Here is an 11,852-nt window from a genome sequence, read left to right on the forward strand (position 1 = left end):
TCCAGAACGCTCCGGCCAAGCTGCGTCCATGCTGTAAGTCGCTTGGTGTACTTAGCGGTGCATAGTGACGTCACTATGGTGGCTCCTTGGTCCACAAAGCGGATCGACGCCTTTCGGAAATGCTGCGGATTTCCTTAGTCTAATTCCATACTCAGGAGATCAGACAACCACCGTGGAAATCTCACCAGAATAGACCACTAGCACCAAGGGACAAAAACGTACCCCCCATCAGTAGGGACATTGGGTAAATTTTCCTGGTTCTTAAAAATAGGGTGTAATGGACTGAATTTTTCCATCACTTGCAGCGCTGGAGTACCCCGGAAAGGCCCACTGAGCAAGGATAGTGTGCATCAGTCTACTGGTCTTGCAAAGAATAGTGTTGTTTTATGCTATAACCTGTCAGGTATTTTATGGGCAATATATAAAGTAATAATAATAATAATTTTTACAGTGCTCTACAATATAACAGACCTCTTGGCATTATATTCAACATATGATCTTTTCCTCTCTTCCTAGTTTGCGTTGATTGTATCAGCACATCTCTGAGCATTCATTCATGTTAGGTTCGACCCCAAAGGCCGAGACGTCTTCTGTCGGTGGAGTCCCAATTAGTGCGATGAAGGCTTGTAAGGGGCTGCAGTCACCATACCCTCCCCCAGCGCCACCTGCCACTCAAATCAAGACACAGACACAACTGCTGTTGTCAGGTTCCGGACTGGTATGCAGGGAGGATACAGGTAGTGGATCCTCTGTGTCAGTGAAGCGATGACGTGGGCCGTACTGGGGGACCGGTTCTAAGGAGTTACTGGTTTTCACCAGAGTCCGCCGCAAGGCGGGATGGACTTGCTGCGGCGGTAACTCCCAGGTCGTATCCCCTGATAGCGACTCAACTTCGCTGACAGCTGAGACTGGCACGGTACACAAGGACAAGGCTAAGGCAAGGTCGGACGTAGCAAGAGGTCAAGGCAGGCGGCAACGGTTCGTAGTCAGGGGCAACAGCAAAGGGTCTGGATACACAGGCTATGGATACACACTAAACGCTTTCTCAGGGCACTAGGGCAACAAGATCCGGTAAGGACAGGAAGGGGAAGTGGGTGTTTATGTATAGAGAGTGATTGGAACTGATTGGGCCAGGCACCAATTAATGGTGCGCTGGCCCTTTAATTCTGAGAGACCCGGCGTGCGCGCGCCCTAGAGAGCGGGACAGCACGCGCTGGGACTGAGCAGGAGGACGGGGCAGGTGAATGGAATGGGATGTGACCCGCGGGCAGGCACGTCCCGCCGCGCGGATCGCATCCCCACCGGGGGACACAGAGCAGCGCTCCCGGTCAGCGAGTCTGACCGGGGCGCTGCAAGCAGGAGCAGAACGCCACGAGCGCTACGGGGGAGGAGCAGTACCCGGAGCGCTCGGCGTTACAGCTGTGACCAAGCGGAGTGCAGTCTCTAAGACTGGCTCTTTACTTAAAATAAGCTTTCTTGTACACGTATATAGGGCATGCGCAGTAAACTTTCATAAATAATTTGCGTAGTCAGCAGAGAGTTGGATACAAAAAAAATGCATAGCTTAAGCTGAAATATAATGAACCATTGTTTCAAGGACACATCTGTGGTAGAAAAAAGATAAAAGTTCTGTGTCCTGTAGCCTTGAATACAAAACACCCATGGTCTCAAATCCAATTATTCAGGAGTTATGTAGAAAAACAAAAGTCTTCTCAGACAAAAATGGACTCTCCTCTACCCAATTCTATCAATTCACTATAAGCACCTTATCAATAAGGTAGGTTAACATACCTGTTATGTGATACCTATTAGTCATTTACTTCATTGCATCTTACTCCACACAGCGCGCACTCATATCCATTGTTTGTGCAGTTATTTAATTTACAGTACGATATACAGGGAAGCGTACTAGAGTGCAGCAGCAGAGAGGTTATATTTAGTACCCTCCAGCGCTTGTGAAAAAATATTGTTTATAGTTTAAAAATATATGACTGTTGTTGACATACTGGTGGAGGTCACATGTCTCATTATATCTGTGTGGTCACTGGTAATTTTTCTGTAGATGGGTAATGCATCTGCGCCATCTGCAGGGGAATTTGCACAGTGTTTTCACGGGGGGGTCTTCCTCTGTCCTGGGGTGGCCATTTATACCCATTGGTTAAGAAGTCCGCACCATGGGGTCTACTTGATTGACAGCGAGAGATCATAAAAACACCTGGGGACAGGAAGTAAGGGCGGTTGATGGGAACAGAGGACACCAGAAGATGCCATGAGGTAGTAAGCCATCTCCACCCAACCCAAGAGGGGGAGCATGCCAAAATGAAGGCCCTGAGAGACCATCCCAGGTGCTGCTGTGTGTCACAGGTAGATAGCAGTAACAATTCCATAGTTACATATTATCTCTTTTCTTTGTTTTTATATACAACTAGCTGAGTACCCGGTGTTGCCTGGTTTTTCCTTCCTAATCCTTGTTGGGGAGGAAAATCAACAAAGGAGGAAGCTTTTGACTTCATATCCCGTCCCCATATATTGTTGTCATATTCCAACCCCATATCCCGTGCTCATATCTCAACCTCCTATCCCTACCTCCTACCCCGTCCTTTTATCTCGAACTCATATCCTGTCCTCTTATCCTGACCTTGTATCCCGACCTCATATCCCGTCTTCCTATCCCATCCTCATATCCCGTCCTCATATCCTGTCCTCATATCTCGACCTATCACGTTCATCATATCCCGTACTCATATCCCGTCCTCATATTCCGAACTCATATCCCATCCTTATGTCCCATCCTCATATCCTGTCATTTCCATACATTTCCCATAGATTTGCATGGGACTTTAAACAAAAACCCTGACCCTCACAAATGGGGATAGTTAAGGGTTAAATTAACTATCCTATATTTTAAGTGGCCATATAAGTAACATTTGACAAAGCATTATCGAAATATCTCCAGCCGTTTGAAAGTTATGCAGTAACATATATTTCCCATAGACTTGTATGGGACTTTAAACAAAAACTCCGACCCTGGCAAATGGGGGTGGGTAAGGGTTAAATTACCTATCCTATGTTTGTTGCTGATATATAAGTAACATGTGTGCCAAGTTTCATGTTAATATCTTTAGACGTGATGCTGGAAAATACACACATGCACATACATACACACACATTGAGTTTTATATACATAGATAGCTACTGTGTTACATGCAAAACATGTTCAAAACCATTTTCGTTTTTTCCTCCTCAGCTTCTAAAATCATAATACGTTCAATTTTGCACCTACAGACCCATATAAGGGCTTGTTTTTTGCATCACCAATTGTACTTTGTAATTACATTATTTATTTTAAAACATAATCTGCGGCAAAACAAAAAATATATATTTGTGGGGTGAAATAAATAAAAAAAAACGCCATTTTGCAACTTTTTAGGGCTTTCGTTTCTACGCAGTGCACTTTTTGATAAAAATTACACGTTATCTTTATTCTGTAGGTCCATACAATTACAGAGATACCCAATTTATATAGGTTTTATTTTATTTTACTTTTGTAAAAAAATTATAACTATATGCACCAAAATTAGTATGTTTAAAATTGTTAAATTCTGACCCCTATAACTTTTTTTTTTCCGCCTATGTGAGAGCTCATTTTTTGCGCCATGGTCTGTAGTTTTTATCGGTACCATTTTTGTTTTGATGGGACTTTTTGATTGCTTTTTATGGTATATGAAGTGACCAAAAATGCACAATTCTGGACTTTGGTATTTTTTTACCTGTTCGCCATCGACCATGCTGTTTAGCTAACCTTACATTTTAATAGTTCGGACATTTATGCACGCAGTGGTACCACATATGATTTTTTTATTATTATTACATAATTTTATAAAAAAATTAGGAAAAGGGGAGTGATTCAAACTTTTATTAGGGGGGGGGGCTTATTCATATTTATTCTCTTGTTGTTGTTTTTTTTACCACTTTTAATTCTTTTTAGCCCCCCTTAGGGGGCTATACCATGCAATCTTCTGATTGCATATACTGATTCTATGCCATAGCATATCATTGATCAGTGTTATCTGTGCTCTGCTGCTCCAGCCTGCTGAGCAGGCATGGAGCAGTAGATCGCTGATCAGACGACGAGGAGGGGGGTGAGGACCCTCCCATCGTCCAGTAAGTTGATAGGGACATTTTGATTCTGTCGCGATAGTCCCGATCAGCTTCGCTCAGCTTTGATCGCAGCTTCTAAAGGGTTAATGCCAGACATCGGCCTGATTGGCGGTGCGCGGCATTAGCTGTGGGTCCTGGCTGCCCATAGCAACTGGGACCCTCAGGGTTTAACCCGTTCTCCGCTCGTGAGAACGGTTTAAACCCCGTTAGTGGGACTCAGGACATTCAGTTACACCCTGAGTCCTTAATCCTTAAATGGGCACTCTCATTAAAAAAATTTTTGCTATTGCACTCCTTATGGTAAATAACATTTTTTTTTACTATACTTTGGTAAAAAAAATTAAGTTTTCTATGTTTTATTTGTGCTTAAAAAAGCTCAAGAGCACATTACCCCCCATCTTATAAACAGACTTAGGACCGAAGCCCAAACACAGGAAGTGTAGCCTAAAGGGCTGGGGGGGGGGGGGGGGGGTCCAACCAACAGCATATGGCAGTTAAGTATGAGAGGAGCTATGATTGGATGAGGCTGGACACACACCCCTCAGCACTGCAGGATGCACTTTCCATGTTTGGACGTCGGTCCTAAGTCTGTGTATAAGATGTGGGAAAATTTGCTCTTGAGCTTTTTTAAGCATAAATAAAACAGAAAACTTCATTTTTTTTAAACAAAGTATATTACAAATATTTTTTATTTACCATAAGGAGTGCAATAGCAAAAATGTATTTTAATGAGAGTTATCCTTTAACTGGTTAAATCTCCAGGTGAGATTGTGGTAGGTTTAGTATATAGTGATCATCCACCTTTCTTCTGCAGAGAAAGGGGGCATGGCCTATGCGTATCAATGCATTTACATTAGTGCACATTCAGCTTATTTGTCATAAATACAAATATATCCACGGAGTTCCTCATAGGGGCTCCTGTCAAATTTAAACTCACAAAAGGAAAAATAGCATACAGAGATCAAATATAAAACAAAACTTTATTGACATAAATGCAAAAACAATACATAAGACCAAAGGTAATTTCACATAAAATAGAAAGTGCTACTTGTGAAATCTGACAGAAATGGGGCTCCGCACATAACTAGCATGCAATACATACATATAGGGCATGCCAAACGCAATTGCTCTCCCTTATAAAGAGTACTAATAACATAACAGCAGTATAGCAATAAAGTGCATCCAGGTAGGTATATAAACCAATCGACACTAAGGGAGAGAAAGGTGTAACAATATAAATATATGAAGAAAAATCAGAGGAAAAAATCCAGCTCCTGGTGAAAGATAAGGATCCTAAAACTTAACTTTTAATCGTGCCCATTAAAAACAGGGAATGCCACAGCAAGTGGCATGTCACTCTAAAATCAGGAGTAAATGCTGACGGGTTTCGAACTGTTGCTCTTAGTCATGGCACGGGAACTGACGTATGAATCCAAGGAAAAGCCAAGCGAGGCCGACCAGGTGAGGCATAATTGCATCCAGCCAGGATGAAGCCACATTAACCTCTTCCTGGCCTGAATAGAGAACATTAAAACATTAGTATGCTATTGATGATATATTGAAGTGTATCATTATGTAACTCATGTATATCCAAGCATACACCAATGTCACGAGTAGACATGAGGAGTATGGTGCACGGAGTGGTACATAGTATATATATATATATATATATATATATATATATATATAGTGTATACAATACTGCGTATCGTAAACGCATGGTGGGAACATACCATGTTCCCCCGTGTAAACTTTCTTTACTCCTACACCAAACAATATACGTACAACACAAAATAAACCAATAAATAAATAAGTGCTGATGTCAGGAACATAGGTGATAATATACCCGCTAGTATAGATGTTTAACATAGCGGTAAGATGATAATACACTGCATCATTCATCAGCAATCATTCATGCTACTGCGAATGATGTTTGTTACTTGATGTGAATGAAACGTTAGTAATCAATCACAAATCACACCAGCTCGTTATATATCACAAGGCTGGTATTAATGGCAAAGTAAGAAAATATTATCTATGTTATATATATATATATATATATATATATATATATATACATATATGGCATATGTGACATAGGACATAGTACATCATCTGGCATACATATTTTTCAACCAGTGGAAAGATAATGTACTATCCTATCATCAGTGGATCCTACCAATGTGGAAGATGATAGCCGTTATCATAATAACGGCTATCATCTTCCAAATTGGTAGGATCCACTGATGTCACTTGCCACTTGCTGTGGCATTCCCCATTTTTAATGTGCACGATTAAAAGTTAAGTTTTAGGATCCTTATCTTTCACCAGGAGCTAGATTTTTTCCTCTGATTTTTCTTCATTGTGGCTGCTCCCTGCATCCGTGCTCCAGGACTTATATCCCGGAGGTGTGCTATCTATGAAGAGTGGGTCAGCTGATCTACTTTTGCCTTTTTCAATATAAATATATAACAAATACGATAGTTGAAGAAAAAACAAGTGCACCCACCACTTCATATGCTTCTTCTTTATTTACAGAGTGATTCGATATACAAAGACATAGGTGCAGGGGGATAACGACGTGGTGTTCAGCTGGCTACGGAACCGTTTCGCACAAACTGGTGCTTGGGGCTTAAAGAAGCACAAGTTTGTGTGAAACGGTTCCGTAGCCTGCTGAACACCACGTCGTTGTTATCCCCCTGCACCTATGTCTTTGTGTATCGAATTACTCCGTAAATAAAGAAGAAGCATATGAAGTGGTGAGTGCACTTGTTTTTTCTTCAACCATCGTATTCATTGTGGACTTCATTTCTTACAAGTTTAGCACCACCTATATCTATGCACTAATAGACAAGCTGCATTATTGTGTCTAATGGGATCGGTGTTATAAGTGTGTGAAGTAGAAGTGCCAGGTCGCTTTTCACTTTCTATACCATAAATATATAACAGTAGTGGTAAAGACAAAGTGCAATGTGCAGGCCTCCAACACCCAACATTTTGCTCCAAGGCTTGTTCCGGGGCGTGGTCATAACCTCAAAGCCCCTTATATATATATATATATATATATATATATATATATATATATATACACAGGGACGTGCACAGGAATTTTGAGGGGCAGGGGCTCAATGTGAAAAAAAGGGCACACCCGATCCATATGCAACTCCCTAGACCAGTGTTAACCCAAGCACGGTCCTTAAAGGACAACTGCAGCCAAAATTTAACTTATCCCCTATCCACAGGATAGGGGATAAGTGTTTGATCGCGGGGGAGTCCGACTGCTGGGCCCCCCTGCGATCTCCCGTGCAGGGGGCATGCCGGCCGCAGCATGACGTTGAGGCCGACATGCCCCCTCCATACATTTCTATGGGAGAGGCGGGGAGGCAGCGTTCATGCCTCCCCGCCTCCCCCATAGAACTGTATGGGGACAGGGCGTAAACCGTCGAGCTCAGAGCTCTACGCTATGCGCATTAGCGCTCACAATGAGCGCTAATGCCGGCGCCCCGTTAGGGAGATCGCGGGGGGTCCCAGCGGTCGGACCCCCCACAATCAAACACTTATCCCCTATCTTGTGGATAGGGGATAAGTTAAATTTGGCTGCAGTTGTCCTTTAAATACCCCCAACAGGTCATGTTACCAGGTGATATAGTTGTAGAGATGCCTGATGCACAGACCAGAATTATATCACCTGTGAAAGACTAAGGGAATCTTGAAAACATGACCTGTTAGGGGGACTTGAGGACCGCGCTTGGGAAATCTACAGGATAGAGGATAAGTGTTTGACCCCCACGATCTCCATAACCGGGCCCCCGCATTAGCACTCAGTGAAAGGTCGACAGTTACGCACCCTCACCGCCCTGTCCCCATACAGTTCTATGGGAGAGGCCGGGAGGCACAAACGCTGCCTCCCCGCTTCTCCGATTGAACTACATGGAGGAGGCGTGTCAGCCGTGACGTCACGCCGTGGCTGGAACGCCCCCTGCGCGACAAAGCTGTGGCCCCATGCACGAGATTGCGGGGGGCCCAGCGTTTGGACCCCCCGCGATCAAACACTTATCCCCTTTAACATACCATCCACAGCTCCCCCGTTGCACTGATATAGCTTTTCTGTCCTCCGTTCCGGCCTTCTTTCTGCTTCCTGTGCACAGATCGAAACACTGCCATGAACTCATTGCCGGGCGCAGCGATTTCCCGCCTTTACCAGTGATACAATGAGCGCAGTGTCATATAACAGGCCAAGGCTCCTTATATGACATGCGCTCAGCCTATTACCGACCGAGGTGGGACATCACTGCGGCTGGAGATAAGCTCATCGCAGTGTCCTGGTGCTGTCCACACCTCGTGTCACACTGGGTCTGGTGCTACACAAGCTGCATATGGACTATGCTCAGTTATCAGCTGTGGACAGTTCCAGGAGTGGGGAGAAAGGAGCCCTGTTAAAAGGGTACTCTGGTGGAAAACATTTTTTTTTTTTTTTTTTTATCAACTGGTCCCAGAAAGTTAAACAGATTTGTAAATTACTTCTATAAAAAAAATATTTACCCTTCCAGTACTTATTAGCAGCTATATACTACAGAGGAAATTATTTTCTTTATGAATTTATTTTTGTCTTGTCCACAGTGCTCTCTTCTGACACCTGATGCCTGTATCAGGAACTGTCCAGAGCAGGAGAAAATCCCCATAGCAAACCTCTCCTGCTCTGGACAGTTCCTGTCATGGACAGAGGTGTCAGCAGAGAGCAGTGTGGACAGGACAAAAAAGAAATTGAAAAAGAAAATAATTTCCTCTGTAGCATACAACTGCTATATTATTAACCTCTTAAGGACAAAGGACGTTCTCTAACGTCCCCACTACCTGGGCTTTAATGCCCAAGGACGTTAGAGAACGTCCTGTTGTATTTCCGGTCTCTGCCGCTCGCCGGGCAGAGATCGGAACTGGATGCCTGCTGAAATCCTTCAGCAGGCATCCAGGGCAAACGCCGAGGGGGGGCCATCTAGGCCCCCCATGTCGGCGATCGCCGCAAATCGCAAGGGAAATCGCCCTTGCGATCTGCGGCGATACCGGGCTGATCGGGTCTCTTGGACCCGACCACCCGGTAATTTTGCATGATCCCGGCTGTCACAGACAGCCAGGGCCATGCTGAAGTATAGGAGCGAGGTGGCAAGCCTGCCACCTCCTCCGATCCCCTGCGATCCGTCGGTTAGTTAACCGGGCCCCTGAAAGTCCGGAGAGGACGGGAGGAAGACCGGAGGATGCGGCGGGGGACGGGGAGTGCTGGGGACCGGCCCCGGTACTTACCTCGTCCCTGAAGACCCGGATCCCGGCGAGGAAGATGTCGGCGGCGGCGACAGGTGAGTAGATCTTCAGCCGCGGTCGGGCCCTTTACAGCAATGCACGTCGCCGTAAAGCGACATGCATTGCTGTAATGGGACCGTGTATACTACAACTCCCAGCATGCCCAGACAGCCCTTGGCGTCTGGGCATGCTGGGAGTTGCAGTTTTGCAACATCTGGAGGTCCAAAGTTTGGAGACCACTGCGCCCTTCCAGATGTTGCAAAACTACACATCCTCAGCATGCCCTTACTGTCCAGGCATGCTGGGAGTTGTAGTTCTGTAACATCTGGCCCTTCAGATGTTGCAGAACTACAACTCCCAGCATGCCTGGACAGTTTTGGCATACTGGGAGTTCTAGTTTTGCAACATCTGGAAGGGCACAGATTGGGAACCACTGTATTAGTGGTCTGCAAACTGTAGTCCTCCAGATGTTGCAAAACTACAACTCCCAGCATGCTGGGAGTTGTAGTTCGGCAACATCTGGCTCTAAAGATGTTGCCGAACTACTACTCCCAACATTCCTGAGAATGCTGGGAGTTGTGGTTTTGCAACAACTGGAGGCACACTGGTTGGGAAACATTGTCTGTTTCCTAACTCAGTGTTTCCCAACCGTGTGCCTCTAGCTGTTGCAAAACTATAACTACCAGCATGCACTGTTAAACTGTGCATGCTGGGAGTTGTAGTTTTGTAACAGCTGGAGGTCCCCCCCCCCTGTGAATGTACAGGGTACATTCACATGGGCAGGGGGCTTACAGTGAGTATCAGGCTGCAAGTTTGCGATGCAGCTAATTTTGCGCGGCAGCTCAAACTCGCAGCGGGAACTCGCTGTAATCCCCCGCCCGTGTGACTGTACCCTAAAAACACTACACTACACTACCACAAAATAAAATAAAAAGTAAAAAAACACTACATATACACATACCCCTACACAGCCCCCCTCCCCTCCCAAGTAAAATGAAAAACGTCCAGTACGCCACTGTTTCCAAAATGGAGCCTCCAGCTGTTGCAAAACAACAACTCCCAGTATTGCTGGACAGCCGTTGACTGTCCAAGCATGCTGGGAGTTTTGCAACAGCTGGAGGCACCCTGTTTGGGAATCACTGGCGTAGAATACCCCTATGTTCACCCCTATGCAAGTCCCTAATTCAGGCCTCAAATGCGAATGGCGCTCTCACTTTGGAGCCCTGTCGTATTTCAAGGCAACAGTTTAGGGTCACATATGGGGTATCGCCGTACTCGGGAGAAATTGTGTTACAAATTTTGGGGGGGATTTTTCTCCTTTAACCCCTTATGAAAAGGTGAAGTTGGGGTCTACAACAGCGTGTTATTGTAAAAAAATAAATTTTTTACACTAACACGCTGGTGTTGCCCTTTACTTTTCATTTTGACAAGAGGTAAAAGGGAAAAACGCCCCCCAAAATTTGTAATGCAATTTCTCCCGAGTACGGAGATAACCCATAAGTGGGCGCAAACTTCTCTGGGGGCGCACAACAAGGCCCAGAAGGGAGAGTGCACCATGTACATTTGAGGTGATTTGCACAGGGGTGGCTGATTGTTACAGCGGTTTTGACAAACGCAAAAAAAAAAACCCCACATGTGACCCCATTTCGAAAACGACACCCCTCACGGAATATAATGAGGGGTGAAGTGAGAATTTACACCCCACTGGTGTCTGACAGATCTTTGGAAGAGTGGGCTGTGCAAATTAAAAATTTTGTACAGCCCACTGTTCCAAAGTTCTGACAGACACCAGTGGGGGGTAAATGCTCACTGTACACCTTGTTACGTTCCTCAAGGGGTCTAGTTTCCAAAATGGTATGCCATGTGGGGGTTATTTTGCTGTTCTGGCACCATAGGGGCTTCCTAAATGCGACATGCCCCCCGAGCAAAATTTGCTCTCCAAAAGCCAAATATGACTCCTTCTCTTCTGAGCATTGTAGTTCGCCCGTAGTGCACTTCAGGTCCACTTATGGGGTACCTTCATACTCAGAAGAGATGGGGTTACAAATTTTGGGGGGTATTTTCTGCTATTAACCCTTGCAAAAATGTGAAATTTGGGGGGAAACACACATTTTAGTGAAAAAAAATATATATTTTTTTACATATGCAAAAGTCGTGAAACCCCTGTGGGGTATTAAGGCTCACTTTATTCCTTGTTACGTTCCTCAAGGGGTCTAGTTTCCAAAATGGTATGCCACGTGAGGGTTTTTTGCTGTTGTGGCACCATAGGGGCTTCCTAAATGCGACATGCCCCCCGACCAAAATTTGCTCTCCAAAAGCCAAATATGACTCCTTCTCTTCTGAGCATTGTAGTTCGCCCGTAGTGCACTTCAGGTCCACTTATGGGGTACCTCCAT

This window comes from Hyla sarda, chromosome 3 (genome assembly GCF_029499605.1).
Source record: "Hyla sarda isolate aHylSar1 chromosome 3, aHylSar1.hap1, whole genome shotgun sequence".
In the NCBI taxonomy this organism is placed as follows: Eukaryota; Metazoa; Chordata; class Amphibia; order Anura; family Hylidae; genus Hyla; species Hyla sarda.